The sequence below is a fragment of the Balaenoptera borealis genome (genome assembly GCF_965194805.1).
Source record: "Balaenoptera borealis genome assembly, chromosome: 14".
Lineage (NCBI taxonomy): Eukaryota > Metazoa > Chordata > Mammalia > Artiodactyla > Balaenopteridae > Balaenoptera > Balaenoptera borealis.
The window spans coordinates 91,324,579-91,337,051 of record NC_138875.1 but is presented as its reverse complement, the minus strand read 5'-3'; the positions used below and the strand labels follow the sequence as shown (position 1 = coordinate 91,337,051).

The following is a 12,473-nucleotide window of genomic DNA, read 5'->3' as shown; positions in this document are numbered from 1 at the left end:
GTTTTGGAAGCACACATGACGAGACGTGGTTTTGCGGTCGAAGGTGGGCTGTGACTGTGGGGACTTGGGTGGGTCGGGCTAGGTCACCCCCAGAAAGCGCCCATTTACTCTCCCTACAGCGGGAGAGGCAGTCCCCGCCCCACTCCCTCCCCGTGACCTCATGCTGTTCTTTCAGCCCCAGCTGGTCTAGCGGTTACGGTGATATTTATGGATGTTTTAACCTGGATTTCTTTGGTCACCAGAGAAGTTGATTGTTTCCCCATAAATGTACTGGCCATTTGTCTGTCTTCCTTTGTGAACTCTCTTTCTGGGATGGGTGCAGGCCTTCCTGCAGGACGCGGGGCAGCGCTGGCTTGAGGACGCCGTCAGCCTGGCTGAGACTTTCCGGCTGCACCTCAGACTGGGCTCCTCGGCCCTGGAGCTCCTTCCTCCTGCCGTCCCGCAGGCGCCAGACCTGCTCGGTCTGAAGACATCCCTGCCCACTCTGCTTTCCTCCCTCTCACCCTCTGCAGGCATTTCTTCCAGTAGATTTCTTGTACCTCTCATCTGGTCTTGGCGCTGAACTGACACAGTCGTGTACTGGCTTCAGGCATAGATTGATCCAGAGGCTCAATCGCTGCCTCAGGGTCTTAGCTCTTCCCATCCCAAGGCTGTAGTTTCCCCAGGGGTTGGCTGCACTGTCCTTTGGGTTATTTCCCTGCAGCGGCACTGGCTGCACCAGGGTCACAGCTCACAGCCCCCAAATCCGTCTTTCCTGGTCACTCAAGTGGAAGTCTTGGGTCACCTCTGACCAGATTCAACAGCTTGGTCACCGTCCATTTGCGAGCCGATCACGGTCACCAGCACAACGCAGCGTCTGATCCGCCCACCTGATGCCTGCCTGCCACGGGCTGAGTGCAGGGTGGGAGGGGAGCCATGCAAGCCCCTGGACTGTGGCTGAATGAGGGGTGGCGCCCCAAACAGACATTATTTCCAGAAGAAGGGGTGATGGGTGGGCGGCAAGAAAACAGAGGTCCACCACAGGGTCGGTCACTCTCCAGGCCTCAGCCCCACCCCTCCCCCTGCGAGGCTGCCGACTGAGCAGTCAGAGGGCCCCCTCAGGTAGCTTCTGTTCCTACGTGGAGCTTAAAAAGAAGACCATGTTGGGACTTCCCTGGTGGTCCAGTGGCTAAGACTCTAAATAAATAAATAAATATTTAAAAAAAGAAGGCCATGTTAAGAACACGTGTGGCATGGGTGTGTGTGTACAAAGGAATATGGGCCAGCCTTAAAAAAAGGAAATCCTGCCATTTACAACAACATGGATGGACCTAAGTGAGATAATCCAGACACAGAGAGACAAACACTGTATGATCTCACTTACATGTGGAATCTGTAAAAAGCTGAAATCATAGAAGCAAAAAGAGTAGGATGCTGGTTTCCAGGGGCTGGTGGGGGGGGGAATGGGGAGATGCTGGTCAAAGGGCACAAAGTTCCAGTTGCAAGTGGGATCTAACGTACAGTGTGGAGACTATATTTAACAATCCTGCACTGTGTACTTGAAATTTGCTGAGAGGAAATGTTAATTATTCTCACCGCACACACAGAATGGTACCTAAGTGGGGTGATGGATGTGAGATTAGCTTAATTGTGGTGATCGGTTCACAACGTATATGCGTATCAAATCATCACATTGTACACCTTAAGTATCTACAATTTTTATTTGTCAATTATACCCCAGTAAAGCTGCAAAAAAACCCTGATCTTATTGTGCGATTGTTCTGTGTCTACATACCTCCTCCAACTCCGCCCCGACGCTGATATCTTTCCAGGTCAGGTGGAGCCACAGAGCGTGTCCCGGGGACAGGGGCCCCTTCCGGGGGCTTCTCCTCGCTCCCGAGCCACCGTGTGTCCCCAAGCTTCCTCTGTGGTCAGGCCCCGCCGTCAGCCCGCGGAAGTCCAGGCTGGATGCTCCCAGCCTCTCAGGGCCGTGTGTGGCACGGGGCCACCTTCGCTCACTCACCCGCGCCCCGTGCCGCTCTGGGAGCCTCGGCCCACGAAGGTCTGACTCCGGCCGGCCTTGGCGACTGCGTGGGTAGCACACCGCAGCCATCGGCGGCCCACAGCTCCGTGCCGGGGCCGCTCCCCACAGGCCGCAGCCTCCCTCTGCTCGGACAGGACCTCGCGAAGGCCGGGCAGTGACTCCACCGGGAGCCGTGGGTCCCTGGAAACTGTGAATGCTGTATTTTCAAGTCAGCCTGGGTTATTAGAACCTTTCAAGGGACCCAATAAGGGCGGGCTGGCCAGCTTACAGGTCTACTCCAGGCCTGAGAGTCGATGGAAATGAAAACCGTTTAGACAAAGATTTTCTCCTCTGGCAGATGGAAGAGTGTCCAGGAATGGCCTTTTCCAGCTGAAGTGTTCTCTGTGAGCTCTGAGCTAATTCTACCTGTAGCAGAAAGGGAAATCAAAGATCTCCCTCTGGAGAGGATGGTAGTTTCATGTTCCTAATGCAAAGATGTCTGTTTCTCTTTGATAACGCGCTGACCCAGGTCTCGGCACTTCCCGGCATGACAGCAGCAGGAACCCTGGCCAAAGCCCCTTCGTCGTGGTCTTCCCGGGCCTCAGGAACTGGCTGAGCCCCCTTATCCCGTCCTGGCAGCACACTGGGCGTCTCAAAACGTGTCCTCCAGGTAAGGGGGAGGTGGCAGCCCTGGGCCTGCGTGACTGAGGCCCCGCACTCTGGACGTCTTGAGATCCAAGTTCGCTTCCAACGAGGCAGAGCCTGCTGGCGGGGTGTGGACCTGGCACACGACTGCCCTCGTGCCAATCCTGGCTGTGCGGCTTCCCCGCTGTGTGGCCTGGCTGGTCACTTCACGTCTCTGAGCTTCAGTTTCCTTGTTTGCAAATCGGTAGTGATAACACCATTATCAGCCAGCAGTGTCTGGGGATTCCTGGGAAGGGACAGTGGAGCTCAAGCACAGGGGCACAGGGCAGGGTGTTGAGGAAACAGCGCAGGTTTCCATTTCATCGACCAGTGGTGAGGGGTGATGGGGAGCCGTAAGAGATGATGTTGGGAACATAGCGCAGAGCGAGTGTGCGGAGGCCTGAGGCTTGCCGGGCGGACTTTATCCTGGAGGCACTAGGGAGCCGTGGAAGCATGTGAGGAAGTGTGGCACCCCTGCTGGAGCTGCGCTTTGGAAGGAATCCTCATGCCACCATCGATGACAGACGGCAAGAAGGATGGGGGTCACGGGGAACACCTTTTTTTTTTTTTTTTAATTTATTTATTTTTGGCTGTGTTGTGTCTTCATTGCTGCGTGCGGGCTTTCTCTAGTTGCAGTGAGCAGGGGCTACTCTTCGTTGTGGTGTGCGGGCTTCTCTTGCTGCAGAGCACGGGCTCTAGGTGCGCGGGCTTCAGTAGTTGCAGCACGTGGGCTCAGCAGTTGTGGCTCGTGGGCTCTAGAGCGCAAGCTCAGTAGTTGTGGCGCACTGGCTTAGTTGCTCCGCGGCATGTGGGATCTTCCCGGACCAGGGCTCGAACCCGTGTCCCCTGCGTTGGCAGGCGGATTCTTTTTTTTTTTTTTTTAATTTATTTATTTATTTATTATTTATGGCTGTGTTGGGTCTTCGTTTCTGTGCAAGGGCTTTCTCTAGTTGCGGCAAGCCGGGGCCACTCTTCATCGCGGTGCGCGGGCCTCTCACTGTCGCGGCCTCTCTTGTTGCGGAGCACGGGCTCCAGACGCGCAGGCTCAGTAATTGTGGCTCACGGGCCTAGTTGCTCCACGGCATGTGGGATCTTCCCGGACCGGGGCTCGAACCCGTGTCCCCTGCGTTGGCAGGCGGATTCTTAACCACTGCACCACTAGGGAAGCCCCCGGGGACCAACTTGAAGAGGTGATGAAGACTTGCACTGTGTGGTCTGATCGGGAAGGAAAGAGAGGTGTGGTGTGGAATGAGGATGATGAAGTGCGGCCCGCCGACCCACAAGGTGGGCAGAGACCGGGAGGGGACCAGTCGCCGGGACGGACCCGGGGAGTCGGCGTCTCCATCTCGCTGAGGTCTCTGCCATTCTGGTCTTGTATCCGCAGGCTTTTCTCCTCAGCTCCACAATATGGGAAGAAGATGCAGACTTGGGACGGTCGGACAGAAATGGAAGCGGGTGTGGATGCAGTCGGGTGGAGTGAGTTGAAGAAAGGTCTAAGGGCCCTGAGGGGCGCCACACTTCAAGGCCGAGCAGGGAAGACCAGTCCCCACAGGAGACCCAGAAGGCGAGGCCAGAGGCGCAGGAGGGAATCCAAGGAAGGGTGGTACCACCCAAGCTGGAGAACAGTTTCCGAGAAAGGCGAGCGACCTGGTGTCAGGGCCACCGAGAGAGGGGCTGGCCGGGAAGAGAGGCTCCAACCAGCGCACAAAGTCCGACTGGGCATGTCCCCAACTCTACGTTCAGTGGTGTCACATTGCCAGCTTGAAACCAGCCATGATGGGAGTATTTACACCATGGAAATTGGCAAACCCTACACAACTGCTCTCTCCCCCCTGTAGAGCTGATTGTTAAACACGTACCAGCACAGCGTGGGAGGGGCGTGAGGGAGGAGCCGCCAGCAGGTCCCTGAGTCTGGCACGAGAGCCCTCCTGGTGGAAAGGCAGGGGTGCCACTGAAGGGGGAACCAAGGATGGGAATCCAAGCAGGAAGTGAAGGCAGCCGCACCAAGAAGCTTAGCCACAGAGGGCAGGAGAGAGGGGCAGGGGTTCAGGAGGCCCTGGTGGTCCATCTACCCCACAGGGGCCAGACTCCAGGTCAGCACGGACCACAGAAGGCGCCCCGTCAGAGAGAAGCAGGTGTGGGCTGAGCCACGCCCAGGCAAGGTGGGCGCAGGTAGGATGGGGGTGGTGCCGTGTGGGGCTGGCAGAGCCTGCGGCGGCATTCCCAGCTGGGCGCGGGTGCCCCTCCTCAGCCCGCAGGGCGCTCAGCTGATGACAAGGTCATGGGAAGCTCCCTCCCTGCCTCGTTCGCTGCAAGGGCACCAAGCTGCCTGCAGCCTCTGGCCTTGGAGCAGCCTGGGTGCCCTGGGCCAAGTGACAGCCCTGGATGCACACAGCCCCAGGCAGAGGCCATGGGTGCTCAGGGCAGATCCAGGTTATAAGTGTTGCTTTGGCAACAGTCTGCTAGTGACGGTCACTAAAAGCTCCTTGCTCAGAACACAGGACAGGGAAGACACATCACCCTTGTTCTCCAGCTAGGATGGTAGACATTTATGGGGGTTAATGAGTCAAGGGACCATGGAAGTTGTGCTTGCGGTGGATGATTGAGTGGTTCAGCCGGCCCCAAACCGTGGAGCAGCTCATGAGGTATATTAACTAGGAAGGCAGGGCTGAAAGCCTGGCTAATAGCAGCTCAAGCCATAGCAGTTCATTTGTTTCACATAACAAGATTCCACAGACCAGCAGCCCAGTCCTGGAGAGCTGCTCAGTGGTGCTGTCAGGGACCATCCTCCTTCATTTTTCTGTTTTGTCATCCTTAATGGGTGTTGACCTTCATCCATATGCTTGTAGCTTCATGGTTACCAAACGGCTGCTGTCCCTCCAGGCATCACATTTGAGTTCCAGAGAGGACAAATGGAAGGGGGAAAGGGAAAAGTGGCCAGATCAGTAGAATCAGCGCCTTTTAATCAAGGAAGAAAACCTTTCCTACAAGCTCTACCCTGAAGACTCCTGCCTACACTCTAGGCCACAACAGGCTAATATGACCACCTGTCTTAGCCCATTTGAGCTGCTGTAACAAGATACCGCAGACTGAGTAGCTTATAAACAACAGATACTTATTTCTCACAGTTCTGGAGACTGGAAGTCCAAGATCAAGGCACCAGCATGGTCAGGTGAGGGTCCTCTCCAAGGCTACAGACTGTCGACTTCTGGTTGTGTCCTTACATGGTGGAAGGGGCGAGGGAGCTCTCTGGGGCCTCTTTAATAAGGGCACTAACCCCACCCATGAGGGCTCCACCTCATGACCTCATCACCTCCTGAAGGCCCCACCTTCTACTAATACCATCACCTTTGGGGGTTAGGATTTCAACATATGAAATTTGGGAGGGACACAAACATTCAGACCATAGCACCTTCCATAGACCTATCATGGGTTGGTTTCAACTAATCAAGATTTACTTCTTGGTCTGAAATAGGCGTTTGTGGCCCAGAGGCATTTGTTGTTGCTCTTGCATCAGGGAAGGAAGGGAGGTTGGGTAAGCAACTGATATCATCTGCCCCGCTGGGACTCCAGCCCAGGGTTTATGACATTAGACTCACCTGCTCAAGTGGTGTAGTTGTTAAAACCTAACTGCAGGGCTTCCCTGGTGGCGCAGTGGTTGAGAATCCGCCTGCCAATGCAGGGGACATGGGTTCGAGCCCTGGTCTGGGAAGATCCCACATGCCGCGGAGCAGCTGGGCCCGTGAGCCACAATTACTGAGCCTGCGCGTCTGGAGCCTGTGCTCCGCAACAAGAGAGGCCGTGATAGTGAGAGGCCCACGCACCGCGATGAAGAGTGGCCCCCGCTTGCCGCAACTAGAGAAAGCCCTCGCACAGAAACGAAGACCCAACACAGCAATCAATCAATCAATCAATCAATCAATAAAAAAATACCTAACTGCAATCAAGAATAATGCCCATACAAACGAGACCCCTGGTTCCACCAGGGATTGGTCCTCCGTGCAACTAGCCTTGAGCCATATCCTTCCAACAGCTGGGAGGTGAGAGCAAGAGACATTTCATCAGACTGGTTAGGGAAGCGGTCCCCAGGTAGAGTGATTCCAAAACATGTCCACAAAGAGATGTTGTCTGTGTCCTTCCCCTCAATCTGGGTGGCGGAAGCAACACCGTGTGACTTCTGAGGCTGGGTCACAAGAGGCAGTGTGGCTGGCCCTCTAGGCAGGCTTGGTCCCGGAACGGGCAGTCACGTTATGAGGGAGCCCTGGCCACGTGGAGGGGCCCGTGTGCACGGAGGGGCCAGCATGTGTGTTCCGGTAGCGCAGCCCAGGGCCCAGCCAACCACTGGCCACAATGACAGACACGAGCGAATGAACCTTCAGATGACCCCATTCCACTCCTTAATGCCAACTGGGGCCCCAGACGTCATGGAGCAGAGATGAGCCTGACCTGTGAGCCCTGCCTTGGTTGCAGACGCACCTGCTGAATGACTGAATGCTGTTGATTTAAGCTGCTGTTTGGCGGTGCTTTGAATACCCTGGTGGATTAATGATGCAGCAGCCCAGGCACCTGTGATGAAGGGACAAGTTAGCATTATGGGCGAGTAGGAAACAGGAGAGATTAATCTTCAATATGGCAAAGGGAAGAATATATTTTAGATAGCTTACTGGCAGCAGAGGCAGCTGAGCGTAGAGTTTAAAAGCTGGAGCCAGATGGCCTGGGTTGCTTCCCAGCTCCATCTCCGATACCTGTGTGACTTTAGGCAGTTATTAAACCTCTCTGTGCCTCTATTTCCTCATCTACAAAATGGGCATAATGGCACTTCCCTTTGAGGGTTGCTATGAGGGTTAAGTGAATGCATTTTGTAAAGTGCTTGGACCAGTGTCTGGCATGTGGTAAACGCTCTTTAAGTGTCTGGTAAATAAATTAAGAGTCAGACAGGGAAGGCCTCCTAGATGCGGTTTTGTTCTACCTGAGACCAGTGAGGAACAGACATTCGAACCTGCTGACAATTACTGTCGGGAAATAGATGACACCATTGTGCCGGAGCAATTGTGAAGCTGGGTTGGCTTCAGAACCCAAGGGCCAGAGGTGATTCAGGTAGTGACGTCGCTCGCAAATTCTGTCACCATTTTAGAATGTCTTGGGGAGAAATGACAGCAGGAGACGACACCCAGCGCCTTCCATTGTGATGAACACTCCCTTCCACCCCGCCTCCCACCGAATTCTCTTTCTCCTCCACCCTCCCCGTCCTTCCCCTCTTTCTCTCCCTGTCCATCTCTCTCTCTCACAACCCCCTGCTCCCCCCTCCCCACCCCTTACACGCACCTTCTGGTCACCCGGGCGCTACTTTCCTCTCTTGGCTCAGTGGAAGGTGCCCTTTGTGCCCGGAGAAAGCAGGTGGTGGCCTGGCCTGCAGATCTCAAATCTCCCTCCTCTCCACCCACTGTGGGCCTGCATCACCTGCCCGAGGACTGATGTACCCATCTGTGGGGGTAATGGGCTGCGGCCCACCAGCCGTCATGGGGGGCATCCAAGAGGGGCCCGTGTTTAATGAACGGGCTCCGCCAACATCTCTGTTGCCTCTTTAAAGCTGCTTAGAGTCAGGTCTGGTGGCCTAAGTCAGAGGCAGGGGAAGACAAGACTGGAGTTGGGATCCTGGGGTGTCATTAGTTCCCCACTTTGTCTCTGGTCATGAACTGGAGCTGTTGGAGCGTTCCTGCAGCTCCGCGTTTGGGGGCCAATCACTCAGCGAGAGCTTGGCCCGCACAACCTCTGCCCTCGCCTCGGGCCCCTGCCAGCTGAGAATCCCCATGGGGAGGAGTCCCATCATTCAGAAGCTCAAGTTTCAATTCTCAGAGGACATTGGCTCAGGAGCAGATGCCTGAGATCCAACCTCATCAATGAATCTTGTCTAAACCAAAATTCACCGCACGTTTGTTTTTTGTTTTTTTTCTTTTGCTTTAGTCTTCCATAAAATGGTTGCATTAAATTTTAATTTGACAACAATCACGTGTTGCTACCCCGGGGAGCCTGGTATTTGGGAGTGTGGGGGGAGTTTGGAATAAAATCCTAATTTTCTGGAAGGTTGCTGTGCGGATCCTGAGTGTTATTCACCCAAATATCTCCAGATCGCCCTCTTCCAAGTGCACAGCAGAATTTCACTTCTACCCCAGCTGTTGGTGCAGGGTGGTCCACATGACGCTTTCTGGACGATACGTTTTGAGTGGAAATAGCAGGTGTCGCTTCTAGGCTGGGAGTTTAAGGACCAGCGTGAGGCCCTCCTAAGCTCTCCTCTCCTCTCCCCTCGGCACAGCCGGAGGCAACGCTCAAGGTAGCTGCTCTCCGCAGACAGGGTCCCGAGGTGAGTGGTCAGCAGAGCTCCGCTGTTGGCCCCCGTGGATATGCAGCTTGTTCGAGAAATAGCCCTGCTTTGTTCCCGAGGTGAGTAGTTAGCAGAACTCCCCTGTTGGCCCCCGTGGATATGCAGCTTGTTCGAGAAATAGCCCTGCTTTGTTTGAGCTGCTGAGATCTGGCCGTTTGTTTCTGCAGCATCACCCAGGCTCTCCTGACTGATACGTTTAGATAATAAAACACGGCATGCTGTGTACTCAGGCTGAATTCTGAACAGGAAATGCCCTCCTCTCCATGAGCTAGGAGAGAATCATCTAGTGAATCTTGAGTTTCAGTTTGTGGTCCACAAAAGGGCAAGGTCCAACTCAGAGTGAATTCTGTTCAGACAAGAGTGTTGTCTCAAGGCAAACCTCGGGACGGAGGCTGACTTCAAGGACATCAGAGGACCTAGCACGTCCCTTGCCAGGGCCACTTTGTGTTTCCATGGTTCCGCCTTCCCGTGGCCTGCATCAGCACAGACGCCTGCCCTCCTCAAGGTTGTGACCACAAGACTCCCTTAGTCCCGTGGGTGCCTTCCCACTTGGTATCCGCGATTCCAGTGAGGGTTTTCCCAGGCTGGCAAATCAGCACTCTGGACTGCAGGTTCCCTTGCGGCTTCTGAAGGGCTGGCATCTGAGGAAGCCCCTGGGAAGCCCGAGCTTTGTCAGAGGCAAGATGGTGGTGGTGGAAGGGGGGTGGTGCTTCTCCTTCCATGGTCCTGCGTTAGATCCACGTTACTGCAGCACATCTCACAACTCACTGCTGAGCATTCAGTATATTTAAAAAATCAAATGAATACCAGTTTGCTGGACTGATGCATTTCCCTCCCTGCAAAGTACCCCCAAATTTTCCCAAGTCAATGTGCTTGTATTTCAAATGAAATGTAGCCAAATATTAATGCATATTGGGGATGTATCATTTCCTGCTAAACCTTAGAATGCAGCACAATGTATTTACATGAACAAAATAATGTTTCCTTCTGCAAAACCACTTTAACATCATGTTCAATAGACATATAATGAAAAGTGCTTGATTTTTTTTTCCTTGAGTGACAGTGGCTAATAAATTTGATTCTGGAGCCAAACTGTCTGGGCTTGAAGCCCAGATCCATGCTTTGCCCTTGATGTGACCTTGAACAAGGCACTCGCCCTCTCACTGCCTCAGTTTCCTCATAGTTTAATTAGATCATGCCAGTTGCTGTTGGTCTTAATCGGTTAATGGCCATAAAGGACCTAGAACAGGGTCTGGCACAATCTTACCAACTGTGTAAATGTTAGCCGTTTGTATTTTTATTCCAAAAGCCATCCTTGTAAAATGGGGAAACATCTTACAAATTGGCATTTTGTAAACAGAAAAATACCGTATTTCTTAAGGAGGGACAGGGGAATGGCTATTTATCAAGAACGGACCAGTGTTTATCAAACTTGCCGCATTGTGAGACTCTCCCAGAATGATGATGAAAAACAGAATCCCAGCTTCCTCTCAGAACAAGTGATTTATCTGGTGAACACCCTGTAGACAGCTGGCCTCAAGTCCCAGTGGCTGGGTCCTTCCTGGTGATGGTCTTCTGCATTTCTTGGACAAACGTCCTGAGAAAGAAAAGAAAGTTTTGATGAGGGAGAGGAGCGAGGGGTCTTTTGGATCTCAAGAGAATCTACCAAGAGGCATAAAACCTCCATGCTGGATAGGCTAGTATGTCTGATGTTTAGAAATGTATGCTTGCAAAAGGAGCATTGGACTAAGAGCCAGAAGACCCTGAAGTTCCCCTATACACGCATGCATGGATACACACACATCTACACATGAACACACACATAGACACATGCCCATGGACACACACATAAATGCACACATGGACAAATACACACATGTACACATATGTACACACATAAATGCGCTTTTGGACACACAAATGCACATACCTGGACACACATATGAACACACACACTCAAATGCACACACAGAGGAACTTCCTTGGCGGTCCAGTGGTTAAGAATTTGGGCTTTCACTGCAGGGGACACGGGTTCGATCCCCGATCAGGGAAGTTCCACATGCCACGTGATGTGGCCAAAAAACAAAATGCACTTACAGAGACACACATGCATACACACATGTGCACACACGCACACATGCCAAGAGCTCCCTGAAGCCCAATGGTCAGTATCTTATTCATCTCTGTATAGTGAGGGACCAGCACAAAGCCAGCTCTTTTTTTTTTTAAATTATTATTAATTTATTTATTTTTGGCTGCGTTGGGTTTTCGTTGCTGTGCGCAGGCTTTCTCTAGTTGCAGCGAGCGGGGGCTACTCTTCGTTGCGGTGCGTGGACTTCTCATTGTGTGGCTTCTCTTGTTGTGGAGCACGGGCTCTAGGCACGTGGGCTTCAGTAGTTGTGGCGCGTGGGCTCAGTAGTTGTGGCTCGCAGGCTCCAGAGCACAGGCTCAGTAGTTGTGGCTCACGGGCTTAGTTGCTCCGCAGCATGTGGGATCTTCCCAGACCAGGGCTCGAACCCGTGTCCCCTGCATTGGCAGGCGGATTCTTAAGCGCTGCGCCACCAGGGAAGCCCCACAAAGCCAGCTCTTAATGCATGTTCCCACATTTATTCTCTCAACAGATATTTACTGAGCACCAACTAAGCTTCAGGCACTGGCGAGACAGCGTGAAGCAGACAGAACCCCCTGCCTTCTGGGCGCCCAGGTTCCAACGGAGCCCGGCTGTCTCATTTATGAAACGCGGGCTTGGGGCTAGATTGGAGATGGGAGTGGAGAGGCGGTGAGCCGGGTTTGCTCTCCCCGGAGGTCTGAGGACCCCGACCTGGAGCACCCGACGCGCAGGAGTCTGCGCCTTTCCCCCCTCCTGGTGGGTTTCGCAGTTCCGCCTGGAGGTGCCCGTAGGTACCACCGACTCTCAAGCGCGGTCCACCCGTCCTTGGACTCAGCTCTCCCCAGCCTTCAGCCCCAGAGAGGGCCAAGGGGAGGGAGGCCGGGAGTAGATTCAGTTTGGCCTAGGTAAGGGGAAGACGAACCACCGAGGTGGCTTTGACCCTACTGTCCCCCCTTCTGCTCATAAAGACGCCCCCGCCTCCCCCTGCTCATCCGCGCGGACTACCCCGCCTTGCCCAGGCGCTCCCCAGGACCCCGCCTCGGCCGGTCAAGTCTGGGGAGGGGGCGTGGAGAGAGACTGCGCGCGCGCTCCGCCCCCCCGCCCCCGCCCGGATGCCCTTGGTCGGGGTCCCCTGAGCGCGAGGCCCCGCCCCACCCTGCTCTGGCGCCAGGAGCGCGCGCCGGACCTTGCGCCCCGCAGGGGAGGGGAGGGGAGGGTGGTCCCGGAGGGGGCGTCCCGGGAGGGCGGGCCTGCGGGGGAGGGTGCGGGCCCCGCTTGCATGCTGATGAGCTGGG

At 54.3% G+C, this 12,473-nt stretch overlaps 1 long non-coding RNA gene across 1 annotated transcript in view; it reads left to right on the top strand.

Annotated features, from left to right (window-relative positions):
* The window catches only part of LOC309610422, a 487,797-nt gene that overhangs the window by 81,204 nt on the left and 394,120 nt on the right, over positions 1-12,473 (top strand). The gene's annotated exons all lie outside the window — the stretch shown is intronic.